Below are 13795 nucleotides of genomic sequence, written 5' to 3' on the forward strand. Positions count from 1 at the left end.
CTGTAGCTTTTTCAGCAAAAACGAGGGAGGCCCACATGGCCTACGTTTTCTTCAGGATCCCAGAGGATTCTAATTTATGGGCAGAGGGGCCCAGGGCAAAAGTCTTTCCCAGCCGTGAGCTGAACAGAGCAAGCGGCTGCTTCCCGGGGGTGGCGGGGCGGGGAAGGGGGGTGACGGCTGGTGGAGAGGCCCGTCCGCAGCCGGCCGGAGGGTGGGCACCGTGCACAGAGGGCTGCCCCGAGGACACCCCTCCCCTAGCTGCAGCCAGACCCTGCTCTTCCTCTGGTTCCTGGAACCTGCCCGACCCAGCGGTGTTTCCAGCACTTAGGGCTGGGAGCTAAGCCGCTCCTCCACTCCAGGAAAATATTTGTTCAGGGCCTTGGCACCCGCCGAAGAGGAAATAGAAGCCAGCGTGGAGTGAGCGGGCGGCGCTGCTGCGGGTTGCTCCGTCTGCCCCTCCAGCCTGCGTCAGCCGGCCCGAGGCCCTGGGACCTCACCTGCAGCCAGGCCTGCCGCAGGGATGAGCCCGGGTGCCAGCTGGGTTGTGTGTCCATTCACTTCGGGTGGTCAGCTGTCAGTTCGGTCAGCAATTGTTCGTGAAGCATCCTGTGTGCCAGGAACAGTGCTGGGCCCTGGACGCTGTCGGTGACACAGGCCCTGTCCCTACCTTCCAGGCCATTGTGAGGTAGTGGGGGTGGGGGGGCTGGCTGGCCGGCAGGAAGGCCCTCCCCACATCATAGGAGCACAGGCTTGACAGGGGTGAGGCCAGAGTGCTGGCGAGCCAGCCAGGCGGGGCGAGACTGCTGGTGGGGGGAGGGTGGGCAGGCGCCTGGCGCCAGGCTGAAGGAGGAGGAAGGCGAAATGAAGAGGCAATGGGAGGGGCCGAGTATGCCAGGTAGATGGGACAGCATGGCCAAAGGCCCAGAGGTAAGACAGAGAGCAAGGGGCTCTGTCTGCGGTGTGGAAAGCGGACGGGGTTGGCTGCGGCCGGGACCCCGGAGTCGGGAGACTGGAGGGGAAGCAGCCGCTGGCGCCGAAGGACCTCCCAGGGCAAGCTCAGGAGCGTGGACTTTATCCCCCAGGGCAGTGAAAGTTTTTGTTTGTTTTGCAACATTTAAACACATTGATTTTGATTCTTTTTGATATAGGAAAGTACAAAGAAGAAAACCAAATTGGCCTCACATCCCACCACCCAGATATTTCCCGATGACATTTTACAAATGAAAATACTCTGTGCCCGTGATTAGAAATCCAAGCAGAACAGCAGAGTACACCATGAAAAGGGAAAGCCTCCTTCTCCCCACCTGTCTCCCTCGCCAAAGGCCGTTTCATTTAACAGGTTTTTGGTGCATGCTTCCAGAAGTTTTTCCGTGCATGTACTTGTGAGGATAAGCCAGGGCTTTCAAGAGTTGCAGCCGAAGGAAAGGCTCTCCCCAGCTCCTTTCCCTGACCCCGTGTCATCTCGGCGCTACTCTGTTCTTCTTAACGCCTGCGGAGCATTTCGTGGTCCGGACAGGGCATTGCCAACTCTCCCCTCCTGCTGGACGTCTTATTTGCAGCCTTTTGCTCTTGCCAACAGTGCTGGAAGCCGCTTAGGCCGGCGGCTCTCCCACGGCACCATGCGATGCAGGTCTAGGGCCCTGTTCCCAGTACACAGCACGGGCCCCTTTCTAGCACTGGGTTCTGGATGGAAGGGGGTGACCCTCACGATGACCCTTCAAAAGTTTCACCACTTTGCCACAGCTGTCACCACACCCAGAATGCGTGTGAGAGACGCGTAAACACCCCCCTCGCGGGCCATCACGCATACCAGCCACGAATTCCATTTTCCTTTTCCACGGAGCGGGGAGGGGGGGATGCAGAGGGTATCACACAGTTGTTGTGATTTTCATGTTCAACTGTAAAGGAAGTTAGGAATCTTCGTTCGGGTTTTTGGTATTTGTATGTCTTTTTTCATAGGGCAAACTGCTTCTTCATATGTTTTGGCCTGTTTTTCTAATGGGCCTTTTGTCTTTTCTTAATGGGGTGGCGGGGGACTCCTGGTGTGCCGTGATTTTAAGGGAGCAGGCTGTCAGGTTCTGGGGTCCAAAATACCCCTCTGGCTGCAGGGTGAGGGGAATGGGGGGCTGGTCAGCTGGGAGGCCTGTGTCGGGGTCCCTGTGAAAGGTATGTGGCCTGGAGCGAGCGGTGGTCTTGGCGAAGGGAGGTGTGAAGACGTTCAGAAAAGAAGACCAGTGGATTGATTTTTTTTGCACAACAGTCCAGGGCACTTTGGGGTCAGTGAAAAAAACAAAACAAAACATTGCCACCTGGCTTCCGCAGAAGTTGTGACATAGGATTCATACCAATAAGCCACCCAGCTCACCTGAGGCCCCTCAGGACACCTGCCTGCTGGTTTGTGCCCCCCCTTCCCTGACTGTGTGGGGCATGGGACAGGTGGGGTGACAAGGAGGAAGGAGGTGTCAAGGATGGTTCCCAGGTTCCCACTTCAAATATTATGGTCCCATAAACCATGGAAACGTCTCAGAAATTCCAGTATTTCAGCACAGAGTTACCGACTGACCCACACCAGTCAGCATGAGGCCGAAGCGACCCAGAGTCCTCTAAGAGGGAAACAGGGGTGCACTGGGCCTCAGCACGCGTGTTGGGAGGTGTGGAAGGAGGCACGGGCTGAGGACACAAGCGAGAAGGGGTGGGGGGTGTCCCCGAGCGAGCGCAGGCTTCTGGGTGCCACTCCCTTTTCTGGGCAGAGCAGAGGGCTTGGCACACAGAAGCACGTTGGAAAGATCCACTAAGTCAAATTCGTTGATATTCAAATTTATGTTGAGGTCAAAATGAGTGGAAAAAGGGACAGAAAAGGAAATGTAATTTTCTTCCTGTTTTTTAAAAAAATTGAGATCTATTTTACGTACAGGAAAACCCATTCGTACTTTTACAAATGCAAACAGCCACGTAAGCGCCCTCACAAGTACAGCATTGAACAGCACCCTGAAAACTCCCCGGCGCCCCTCTGTCGTCCAAACGCTCCTCCCCGCCCAGGCCCTTGGCGACCACTGATCTGTTTTCTGTCCCGGCAATTTTGCCTTTTCCAGATGTCGTATAAATGGAATCATGTAGCATGAAGCCTTTTGAGTCTGGCTGCTTCCATTCAGGAGACTGCCTTTGAGCCCCGGCCAAGCTGCTGGTGTATCAGGGACTTGTTGCTTTCTATTGCTGACTCGTATTCCGTGGTGCAGATACGGTGACTTTACTCATAATCACCCGAAACTAGAACAATCCAAATGCCCTTCAACTGTGAGGATTTCCTTATTTCTAGACTCATAAGTCAATACTGCCTTTGTCCAAGTTCAACTCCTGTTTCGGATCCAGAAGGCATGGTCTTTGTTGCCCGAGGGAGAGAAGTGACCTGTGATAACCGGCAGCGTTTCGCACCCCCCTGGGGAGGAGAGAGACCCGAGCCCGAGGCCAGGCCATGACACCTGCTCCAGGGCTCTTGCGCTGACTGTTCCCCCTCCTTGGAGGCAGGCCAGCCCTCAGCCCATGCAGCACCTCTGGTGAGTTTAAAAAGACTCCCCATTTGGGGCGTGGCTCAGTTACTGGATTATACCTTTGTCCAGTAAGAACAAGGACCTTTCCCTCCAGGCCCGTGAACCTCGAACCTGGAACACAGGATATTGGCCGCTGCTGGCCCCTGGACCAGGCAAAGCCTGCACAACCATGGGGCAGGCCAGACTGGGGCCTCTCACCCTTCCAAGCGGCAAAATGTGAACCTCTACAGCCCTGGGAGGCAAGCAAGCATGAGGCCCCGTGTGAGCCACAGAGGAAGCCTGCGTGGTGTCGCTGGGCTGCCTCAGAGCCACCCCCCCGCCCCCAGGGCGGTCTGGACCCCAGAGACCTTGGAGGGGAGCATCTTCAATCCCGGATCTATAGAGCCCTTCCTAGGCCAGAAGTCCTGAGCGGCCGGGACCCGCATTCGCTGGCACACTGCCCCACAGGTGTAAGGGCTTCTCAGGATGGGGGCTCTTGTTAGCCCCCAAAGTGAAGGTGGTGTGGGGGGAGCAGGAGAGGTGGTCACCCCTTCACAGCTCATGGAGAGGGCACACTAGCACGGTCGTTGAGACGAAGACTGGAACCAGATGCTTGGGCTCAGAATCCCTGTGGTTCTGTCTACCAGTTGCGTGAATTCCCTCACGGGGCGTCCTGAGGACTCAGTAAGGTACTAGGTGGGCCACATTTGGTCTGTTGCTGCCTTGTGGTAAGTAGCAGACGCTGCGGTTAAACCAGGGACAACACCACGGGCTAGCAAGGCGTCAGGAGCCCCAGCGTGGACATCGCCAGCTGGTGTTCTCTCCCTCTGGACCCAGTCTCCCCAGCTAGGATTAGCCATAGGTGAGATCACCCCTCACACCTTCCAGAACCCTGCCAGGGCAGGGTGACCAGGAGCTTTGATGATACAGACCCCAGCATTCACCCTCCTGGGAAGTGGTCCCTGCAGCCTGAAGGGTCAGGGGAAGAAGGTCTCCACCAGGCCCCAGGGGTCCCCAGTGCAGAAGCAGCCGAGCCTCCCGGGTGGGTCCAGCCTGGCTACTCCTGGGCCGTAGCAGAAGCGGAGGCACGTGGGTTCGTTCCGGTTTAGCTAGTGGCTGGCTGTCCATAGTCCACAGAAGGAGGAAGAATTTGATCAACTGCTATTCTCTGGATGACGGGTTCTCAAAGCTATATGAAATGTTTATGTATTTCTCTCTTTTTAAATTACGATGTTTTGCCATACCTATCAGATGTGCTACCACTGGAACCTATTAGAGAATCTCGTCTCCTGGTGGGACAGACAAGCAGCTGGCAGGCCTCAGAGCGCAGACGCAGAACAGGGCCTCGCTGTGTGCAAGGTGGACTGAGCTGTCCCGGAGATGTGCCCTTCCGCTGCGGCTCCGTACAGGCTGGCAGCACCCTCTGCAGCTGGGCTCCCACTCATGGGGCCAGGGGAGTCACAACCGTCCGCCCCTCACGTTCTCATGACGTCCTGGGACTGGGCGGTGGTGCTGGTGTTATCATCCTTCCCATTCTCCAGGTGAGGACGCAGGTCTGGAGAGAAGAGAGACATGCACGAGGGCTCAGGGCTCGAGCTTCAGGCACCCCGTGCTCCCCTGCCCCCCATCCCAACTCAGTTATGGGGCCCAAGGTAGGGGCAGAAGAGAGGGTGGTGGGGGCAGGAGATGGCCATCTGGCCTCTCTGCCCGCTCTTGGTCCAGGCCCCACGGTCAGCCCTTCTCGGCCCTGTCTTTCCAGCCTTCTTCCTGGCCTGCACCCACAGACACACCAGGCTTCTCCCAGGAGCCAGAGGCCAGCCCTCCCCCTGCAGAGGGCAAGCCCAGAGCCCAGACCTGGTGCTCAGCCAGGGTCTGCGGGAAGCAGCCGTAGGGCTGTGGAGAAGCCCGCACCACCTCGGGCCTCCGATTTCCTCAGCTGAAGACAAGGAGCGTAATGCCTACTTTCAGGTTCAAATAAAACTTTTTGAAAGAGATTTTTAAAAATTCCATCTCCTGATACATGCCAGACAGCAGGATTTTGGATAATTATTAATAAGAGCTACCATCTATCATGTGCCTGGAACGTGCCAGGCCCCGCACACACCTACCCACTAATTTGATGGACACAGGGAAGCAGAACGTCAGGAGCGGGAGCTTTGGAGTACCTCACTTGCTGGGTGACTAGGAAGTCCCCGGAACCTGTTTTCTCATCTGTGAAATGGGGCTAATAGGTCTGACCTCGTAGGACTCTGGGGGGATTACACAGATAATGTGAGTGAAGTGCGCTTTGCTGTGGACACTCTGCAAACACTCCACGAACAGTGGATGTTACTCTTATGTTCACAAAAGCCCTGAAAGGCAGGTATAACTACCTCCATTTTACAGATGAGGGAATCGAGGCCCCACGCCGTTACTTTGTACAGCTACCGAGTGGCCAAGCCGATGTGCCAACCCAGGTCTTTTTCCCTCGGAAGCCCATAGCCCTCCCCATACCACGGCAGCTTCCTGTCTTTCCCATTCCGGTCACAAAGGACCACCTGGGCAGGACCTGGGGGGGCTCTTCCAGGCCGGGGCTGCCCCAGCCACCCCTGAGGCTATTCCCAGGCATGGGAAAGGGTGGCCTCCCCGAAACGCCTGGGTGCCGGTGCCAAAGTCAACAATGGTAGCCCGCCCTGCAGGAAACCATGGTCACCAGGCTACAAACAACTGGGAGGGGCGGCAGGTCACTCCAGCCCCAGCACCCGCCAGCTCTGTGCCCCTCTGTGCCAGGGGCAGGCTGGGGCTGGCACGTGGGCAATCTCAGACCCAGGAGGGGGTAGGATGCCCCTTCCCCCAATACGGGCCATGTCCCCTGTCCCTCTCCTGCAGTTCTCCTAGAAAGCTGGCCAAGTAGCTGGCACTGGGCTCTGCTGGGAGAGATCCAAGGGAGTGCCTTGAGTCCCTGAGTAGCTCCTCCCATGGAACCCTGGGCCCCAAGCTTGCTACTCCATGCATCTCACTCCCTAACTCAATCTTGAAGCCTCTTCTGGATCAGGGGCTGGGACCCAGAGACCCCAGAACATAGCACTGGGCTCTGCAGAGTCGTCAGTTTTGTGGCAAGGACAGACATGAGGTATTAAATAATATAGATGTCCAAGGGCAGTGTTCTAGGGTCACGGAGGAAGGGCACTAGTTGGGCTTGCAGAGTTAGAGAAGACAGCCTAGAGGAGGGAACATCCGAACTGGGTATTACCAAAGGAGATGGCCAGGCCACCCAGGAGAGGGGCGTTTCTGGCCGGGGCTGAGTGTACTCAGGGACCCACAGGTGCCCTTCCGTGTCTGCAGTGAGAGATGAGGCTGGAGGGCCAGCAGGTGCCAGTAGAGGAGGGCTTGGCATCCCAGGTCAAGGGGAAAGGGGTAGAAGTGGCGGTGTGCTGAGGTCAACAACTCCTGGCTCATGAGTGCTGATGGGGCACGAGTTCAGTGACCCTCACGCTGTGACTTTGAAATCAGCTGTGGTGGGAATATTTACACCATGGGACCTGGTCCGTGCTACATATCAGAGCCAGTGGTTAAAACGCACGCACACACACACACACACACACACACACACACACACACGGCAGCCTTTGGTGGATTTAAAAGTAAGGGCGTGGGATCATTAGCTTTGTTCCATGAAGGACGCTCCGGCGTTGCGATGTGAAGGACGGGTGGAAGGGAATGGGCTTGGAGCCTGGAGCGGGGCCTGGGGGGCCTCCCGGGGAGGGCGAGAGGCTGCCCACAAAGGGCCAGCTGGTGGGAGAGGACAGGCCCCGCCGTGTGGGCGCAGCCTGGGGTGGGGGGCGTGGAGGGCTGGGTGGCTCCTTCAGCCTTCTTCAGCCAGAGCCTGAGACTCCGCAGTAAAAGCCGTAATGGCAAACACCTGGGCGCTGCTGCGGGCCGAGAGCCGGGTGGGCGGGCGAGGGACGGGGCTGCGCATGGAGGACCTGGCTCCCCATCCCTTCCTTTGCTTATGCTCCGGCTCTTGCAAGCGTTCTGCTGGACTCCCTGGGCCTGGGCAGGTGCGGAGGCTGAGGTGGGGAAGGAGGCGCAGATGGGTCACGGGGCGTGGGCCCCTAGGGATCCTCTGAGCCAAAGCGCTGGCTGTGTGGGTGCTCATTCTATGGAAGCTTCTAGGGAGGGTCCCATGTGTCAGAGCCACAACCAGGCTAGGTCCTGGCTCTCCCCTGGCTTCCCCACAGAGTCTTGGGGGCGCATGGGGGTGGGGGCTCCACTGGAGAGAGTGCGGGGAGGAGAAGGCTGATGCCCTCTCCCTCTGTGCCCCCCAACCCCAGCCCTGGGATGCATGGTGGGGGGAGTACCTGAGACCCAAAACGGGAGATTGGCTGATCCCAGAGCCCACTGGGGCTTGGCCTGGCCTGGCCTTCAGATCAGAGCTGACCCGTGGGCTTCAGTGCCTGGAGATGTGGTTGTGGGAGGGGGCTGGGCTCCAGGCCCTCCACCCACCCTTCCCTTGAGGGAAGCGCGGACAGGGCAGGACTTGCGTTGGGTGGGAGGAAGCATCCAACCGCGCAGCGTTCCTCTTCGGCTTCTCAAGGCAGCTCAGCGCCGGCAGGGCAGCAGTCGGGGGCTCGCAGGCTGAACGCCGGCTCCCCTGGCTGGGAGTGCAGTGGTCAACAACCAGGTGTGTCAGAAATTGGGGAAAAAATGTTCTGGCACTAAGAAGATGCTGCTTTGTGAACTGAGTTCCCACATGTTGTGTGCCTTCCAAACCCTCCTCCCCACCCAAATTCCCACCCACGGATGGGTGACCCCCAGCCCAGCCTCAGGGCATCAGGGCCTACAGAACATCTCTGTGCCCATTAGAAACAGCACCCCCTCTGGACAGATCCAGCTCTGCGGGCAGAGGGCATGGTGAGTGGACATGGCCTTGATTGTCATTAGAAAGAAAGACACTTCCTTCAAGAAGTGACCAGTGTGCACAGATGCACTGTCAGCCTCAAGAAGACCCTCCAGACCAGAGGAGAGGCCTTCCCTTGCACACACACAACTCTGCCCTCTCCACCCTTCCCCCATCCATGGGCCTCCCCAGCCCTCCCTAACCAACGGCCCTGAAAAGGCTGGGAGGGAGCTGCAGGGCGGGGAGGAGGGCCTTGAACGCAGAAATCCTCACAAGCTTCAAGCACTGTGGGAGGTGTAGCCCACTCGAAACCCCGCTCTAACCATCCACCCCCCTTGAGGCCGCTTCCAGGAGGGGAAGCCCCGCGCTCCTTCTGGGCACCATGTGGGAGGGAGGCCCCGGCATCCAGAGATGAAAGACATAGGGCCGGCTGCGGCCCCAGCCACCCCTCCGGGGTTTCCCTCTGGTGCCATGTGGTCCCATCCAGCCCCCACCCCACCCCCAGACGCACGGAGTCACCAGTGTAGCCATAAACGCTCCTGGGTAGAGGAACTGGCCTTACCAGCTGGGCTGTGAGAGGCGGTGCCTTCATCCCAGCCCTTGGAAGCCGAACACCCTTCCACACCCTGGCCCTCTTTAGGACATCGACCCTTCAGGGTGCGTCCTCTGGGGAAGAGGGGGAAGGAGCCCAGAGCCGCAGAGCAGTAAGCTCGGGGACATTCCTTCTCTCCTGGGCCTCAGGTCTCCTCATGTGTGAAACAAGGTCAGAGAGCTGGGTCGTGGGCAAGTGACCGACAGAACTAGGGTTGGAACCCCCAGCCGCGGCTGCAGCGGGCCGTGCCGACTGGGACACACCCCTCGTGATCCTTTAGGACGCGGTCGCCCCTCAGGGCTTCTCCACGTATATGAATTTCTGGAAATCACACGTAGGGGTCTTGAACTGAGGTTCAGAGAAGGGGAGTGATTGGCTAATCAGAGGGGGAGCCAAGACTTCCTGGGTCCCCTTGCTCCCGGCACCGTGTCTTTCGGCTGTTCAGGTGGCTGTCTAGGATCCTGTCTGGTCAGACCGCATGCACACGGCACCTGTAGTGTGACTGGGGCCTCCTTCCCGCCGGGGGAGACGGTCTCTCTGGAGAAGCAGAAGCAGATGTGCCTTCCCCCATGACTGTAGCTGTCACATGAGGCCACCCTTTCCCTTTGTCCCCAGTTACTGACTCACAGAATAGCAGTTAGTTCCTCGAGGAGAAAGGAGCCGTGGCCGGTGACCGCTGGGAAGTTGTTGAGAGTTCCCTGGGCAGGTCATTTGCTAGGACCAGGCCCCAGGTTCGTGCAGCCTGGAAGAAGCTAGAATTACAAAAGGACCCTCCTAGCACTCCAGGATCCGGCTGCAAAGCCTGGGGCAGGGCTGCACCCACAGGCAGGAGTTCCTGAAGCCAGCAGGCATGGGGACTGGGGAGGGATTCCCACTGAGCACCCAGCCCTAGGCTCCCCAGTGGAATAGGCCATTAGCAACCCCACGGTCCTGCTGGGGAGACACCCATCAGACTCAAGCACTTTTCACCGTGAGTTGATTCCAGGCCTTGTAGGAGCAAGGGAAGGAGGGAGAAACCTGCTGAGGACTGTGGGTGTCCGGGGGTGGGGGCGGCTCTCAGGCAGGTCCAGAAGGATGGGTAGGATTTCTCATTGGGAAAGGTCTAGAGATAATAAAATATAAGGAACTAAGAAACCACGTCCGGCAGGGGCAGTGAGTTGGTGGGGGGGGGCTTCAGGCTTTCTGGGCATTGCTGAAGTGGGTGCTGTTTCTCCAGGAGAAGTTTCCACAGTGGCCAGAGCAGGCCACCCCCGCGGGCATGATGGTGCAGGGGATGGTGATGACATGAGCTCCTGGGGGTCAGGGGTCAGGAGTGGCCCCTGATTCCCAGCACTGCCTCCTTGTTCAGGGAAGACTTCCTGTGAGGGTTCAGGAAGAAGGGGCCAGCTCTGTGGGTGCCCCCAGGCAGGGAGCCCAGGCACCACAATGTGTGTCCCCCACCCACCAAGTACCACCCCTGTGTGGAGGCAGCTTCTCTCGGGCCTTCTGGATGCTCCCTTTGTCCTGTCTTCCTCTTAGCCTGCTGCCTCTCCCCACAGTGCCACCTGTGTCCTGGGCGGCTACCTGGAAGACGGATGCTCAGGAACTGGGGCCACACACCAGTGCAGCCAGCCTCCTAGGGAACAAGAGGCCAGGATGGACCGTGGCTCCTCCTCCTTCTCCCTCCTCCTCATCCCACATACTTTTCTGGCCTCTGCTTCCCCTCATTACCTTCTCAGCAGCTGCCCACTGGTTCTAAGACTGCTCTACTCAGAGGGTGGGCTTCCAGGAGGAGGCATCACTGAGCCGGATCCTGGAGTGCTAGGAGGGTCCTTTTGTAATTCTAGAAACTTCCAGCAGTTTCTAGGAGCCTTCCAGGGCAGGGCTGAGGCTGTGAGTGGAAGCAGCTCTGCCTTTCGTCACCCACCCTTACTCTGACCCATAGATTCTCCTCAAGTACAACGTGAGTGGGGCGCGGGTTTGAGGAGTTCTCCGTCTGTGGGACATTTTGTCTGCCTGGTGGGATCTGCAGCTGGGCGGCAGCTGCCTGGGGCCACAGCAGGAGGACTTGAACCCGGAGGGAGGGAGAGACAGGAATGGGCACAGAGAGAGAAGGGGGTGAGGCCGTCTCTCCTCACTGCCTCCACCGTCCGGAAGGCAGGAACATCCCTGGCTCTCACACCAGTGTCTCGGGGTGTCTTTGCCAGACACCCTCTTTTCAGCTTTTCGCTGGAGCTCCTGGTGATTTCAGTTCGGGGCCTTGTCCCTGTGCTGTGCTGTTGTGGGTTCTGTGCGGAGAGCTGGCGCCTTAGCCAGGTGCACAGACGGGAGGGACAGCTAGACACTACCTACTCGTGACAGTTACAATACCCTGCCCCTCCCCGACCCTGCCATCGAGACTGATGACTTCCTGAAAAGGGGTTCAATGGGGGATTTGTGACATGGAACATTTGATGTGACCTGAGAACTTCCTGTTCAAATGACCTCCGGGGCTCCTGACCTCTGAAAGTGTCCCGTGCAGTCAGAATGAGCCCTAGGGGTCACAGTTTCCTAAACAGAGCTGTCTGCAGGCCACGCCTACCCTGGGCACCAGAATCCAGGCTCCCCTGCTCTGTAGGCTCATCTGACTTTTTGCCACAGAGGCTGCTTGGTGACCTTGAGGCTCAGGAAATCAACAGGGGAAATCCCAACAGGAAGCAGATCTTCCCATCGGAAGGTGTTTCCCACACCCCTCCCCACTCCTCAGGGCACTTAGGAAAATGGATCCCAGACAGAGCCTTGGGAGCCGGTAGCAAACCCCCAGGCCCTCCAGGCTCCCAACTGCGAAAGTGCCCTGGGCTGCTCCTCAAGGCTCTTTGGATTTCCTGATTTCCAGCGGGTTCCCCGAGAATGCCTGATCAGGCCCACAGTCTATAGGGACCCCTATGTCACCCTTCCTTACATGAACTGGACCATGAGGGACGTTTACCCTCTTCACACCAAGGAGTCTTTGAGAAGCCTTAATCAGGGCGGCTGATTCTCATCAGAAACGTTCTTTTCGACACCATCTTGTGCGAGCTGGTATGTCCGTGCCTCGTGTTAAGAAAAAGTCTCTAGCAACTGATTTCTATGGAGACTCGCATCCCTCCAATTCTGCGATCCTCGGGCTATTCTGCGATGGGATGTGGAGCCCCTAGCTGTCATCTGAGCCCAGGGGCTACAGTCCATGGGGCATACATCGGTGTTCCTGGGGAATTTTGTGATGGGAAACCTGCTTCCTGCATGAAGTCTGAGCCGAAAATGGTTTGGCAGAAACAAAGATGCACGAACTTGTGTAACGTCTTTTCATTCCACCGTCCACCCTGACCCCCACGACTGGACGAGAGGGCCATCACTTCATGCCCACTAAGGTGTAGGATCAGTAGCCGAGCTCCTAAAGGATCTTCTGGAAAGCTCAAGTCCTCCGCAGTCTCTAGTAGATCACAGAAGAATGATCCAGAAAGCAGTGCTCAGGCAACTAACACCCTATGATCTGCACAGACCAGGCAGGAGAGATCGCTGGGTGCCCACCCTAAGGAGAGGTCCCTGGCCTGATGGCAGAGCCAGGAAGGCTCTCTGGGAAAAAAGTCCTTCCTGAGTGTTTCAAGGTTTCAGCATCCCCTGGTGAGTCAGAACAAGGGGCTGTTCCACGGGCCCTGTCTCAGCTTCCTCAGGCTGAGGTCCACACAGCTGTTCCTGTTAGCTGCATGACCGTCCGACCTGACCAACCAGTGGATCAGACCTGGGTTGCCTAAAGCATTAGCTGTCTGCCCGCTGGGCTGCCTGTGGAGCAATGTGTCTGAATCAGGCCTCGACTAGACACTAATGAATACCAGACCTGTGGGCCGGGGCTGGGGTGGTGGGGGCGGGGGCTTGAAGGGAGGCCAGCCTCGCAGGAGAAGGAGATGTGGTAATTTGTCGTGGGCACATGGAGACATGCGTTGGGCAAACTGCTGCCCTCTCAAAGGCAGTGAATCTGAGCTAAGACTCTAACTGCCCAGCGTTCTGTGGGTGAGAGAGCAGAGAAGCCTAAATGCTCATCCCAGGAGAAGGTCAGGCATGACTGTGGTCAGAATGAGGAAGAGGCAAACCAGAGTATGTTTGATTTCCTGGGAGAAGGAAAGCTGAACCGTGACTCAGCCGAGAAATATTCGATCAAGTGTTTGTGGACGGACAACGAAATCAGAAGGCAGTGCAGCTATGAAGGAGATGGAGCCCTGGAGAGTTCTGAAGGAGGTACTCTCCCCTTGCCCCGCACGTGTGCCAACACCAGGACCCCTCTGGAGGAAAACCTGGATCTGACCTCCTGCCTCCTACAAGCCACAAGGATGGGTGGTTAAAAGGAAGACTTAAACCAAACATATTTCAGATTGAGGTGCCTCATGGTGTCAGCCTCCCTGGCTGACAGGCGGAAGCAGCCCTTGTCAATATCACCGGCTGGGGGCTCCGGCTGTAACTCACCCACGGCCCCTCGGGGATGCAGTCTCCTGGGCCTCTCCTGAGGGCCCCAGCGTGCCCTGTCACTCCTCCCTGCTAAGTTCGTGGAGCCGAGAGCCTTCTCCCTGCATCTACAGGGCCGGCAGCCATTTATGCATTGATCCCTCTCCGAGGCTCCCAGGCTATTAGCAACATGGTGGTTTGCCTGGGACAGTGGAGTGGGTGGTATAAACGTTGGGTAGAAAATCAGGACTGCAGGGCTCCTGGGTGGCTCAGTCGTTAAGCGTCTGCCTTCAGCTCAGGTCATGATCATAGGGTTCTGGGATCAAGCCCTGCATCAGGCTCCCTACTCAGTGGGAAGCC

The 13795-nt window shown here is 57.8% G+C and overlaps 1 long non-coding RNA gene across 1 annotated transcript; it reads left to right on the forward strand.

Moving 5' to 3' along the window:
* Positions 1-998: 998 nt before the first annotated feature.
* Positions 999-5521, forward strand: LOC123802624 (uncharacterized). Its single transcript, XR_006782590.2, has 3 exons — positions 999-3554; positions 3643-5068; positions 5287-5521. It is a non-coding gene; the product is annotated as an uncharacterized LOC123802624 (long non-coding RNA).
* Positions 5522-13795: the final 8274 nt, after the last annotated feature.

Source organism: Ursus americanus, chromosome 7, assembly GCF_024610735.1.
Source record: "Ursus americanus isolate L20-20 chromosome 7, mUrsAme1.1.p, whole genome shotgun sequence".
Taxonomy (NCBI): Eukaryota; Metazoa; Chordata; class Mammalia; order Carnivora; family Ursidae; genus Ursus; species Ursus americanus.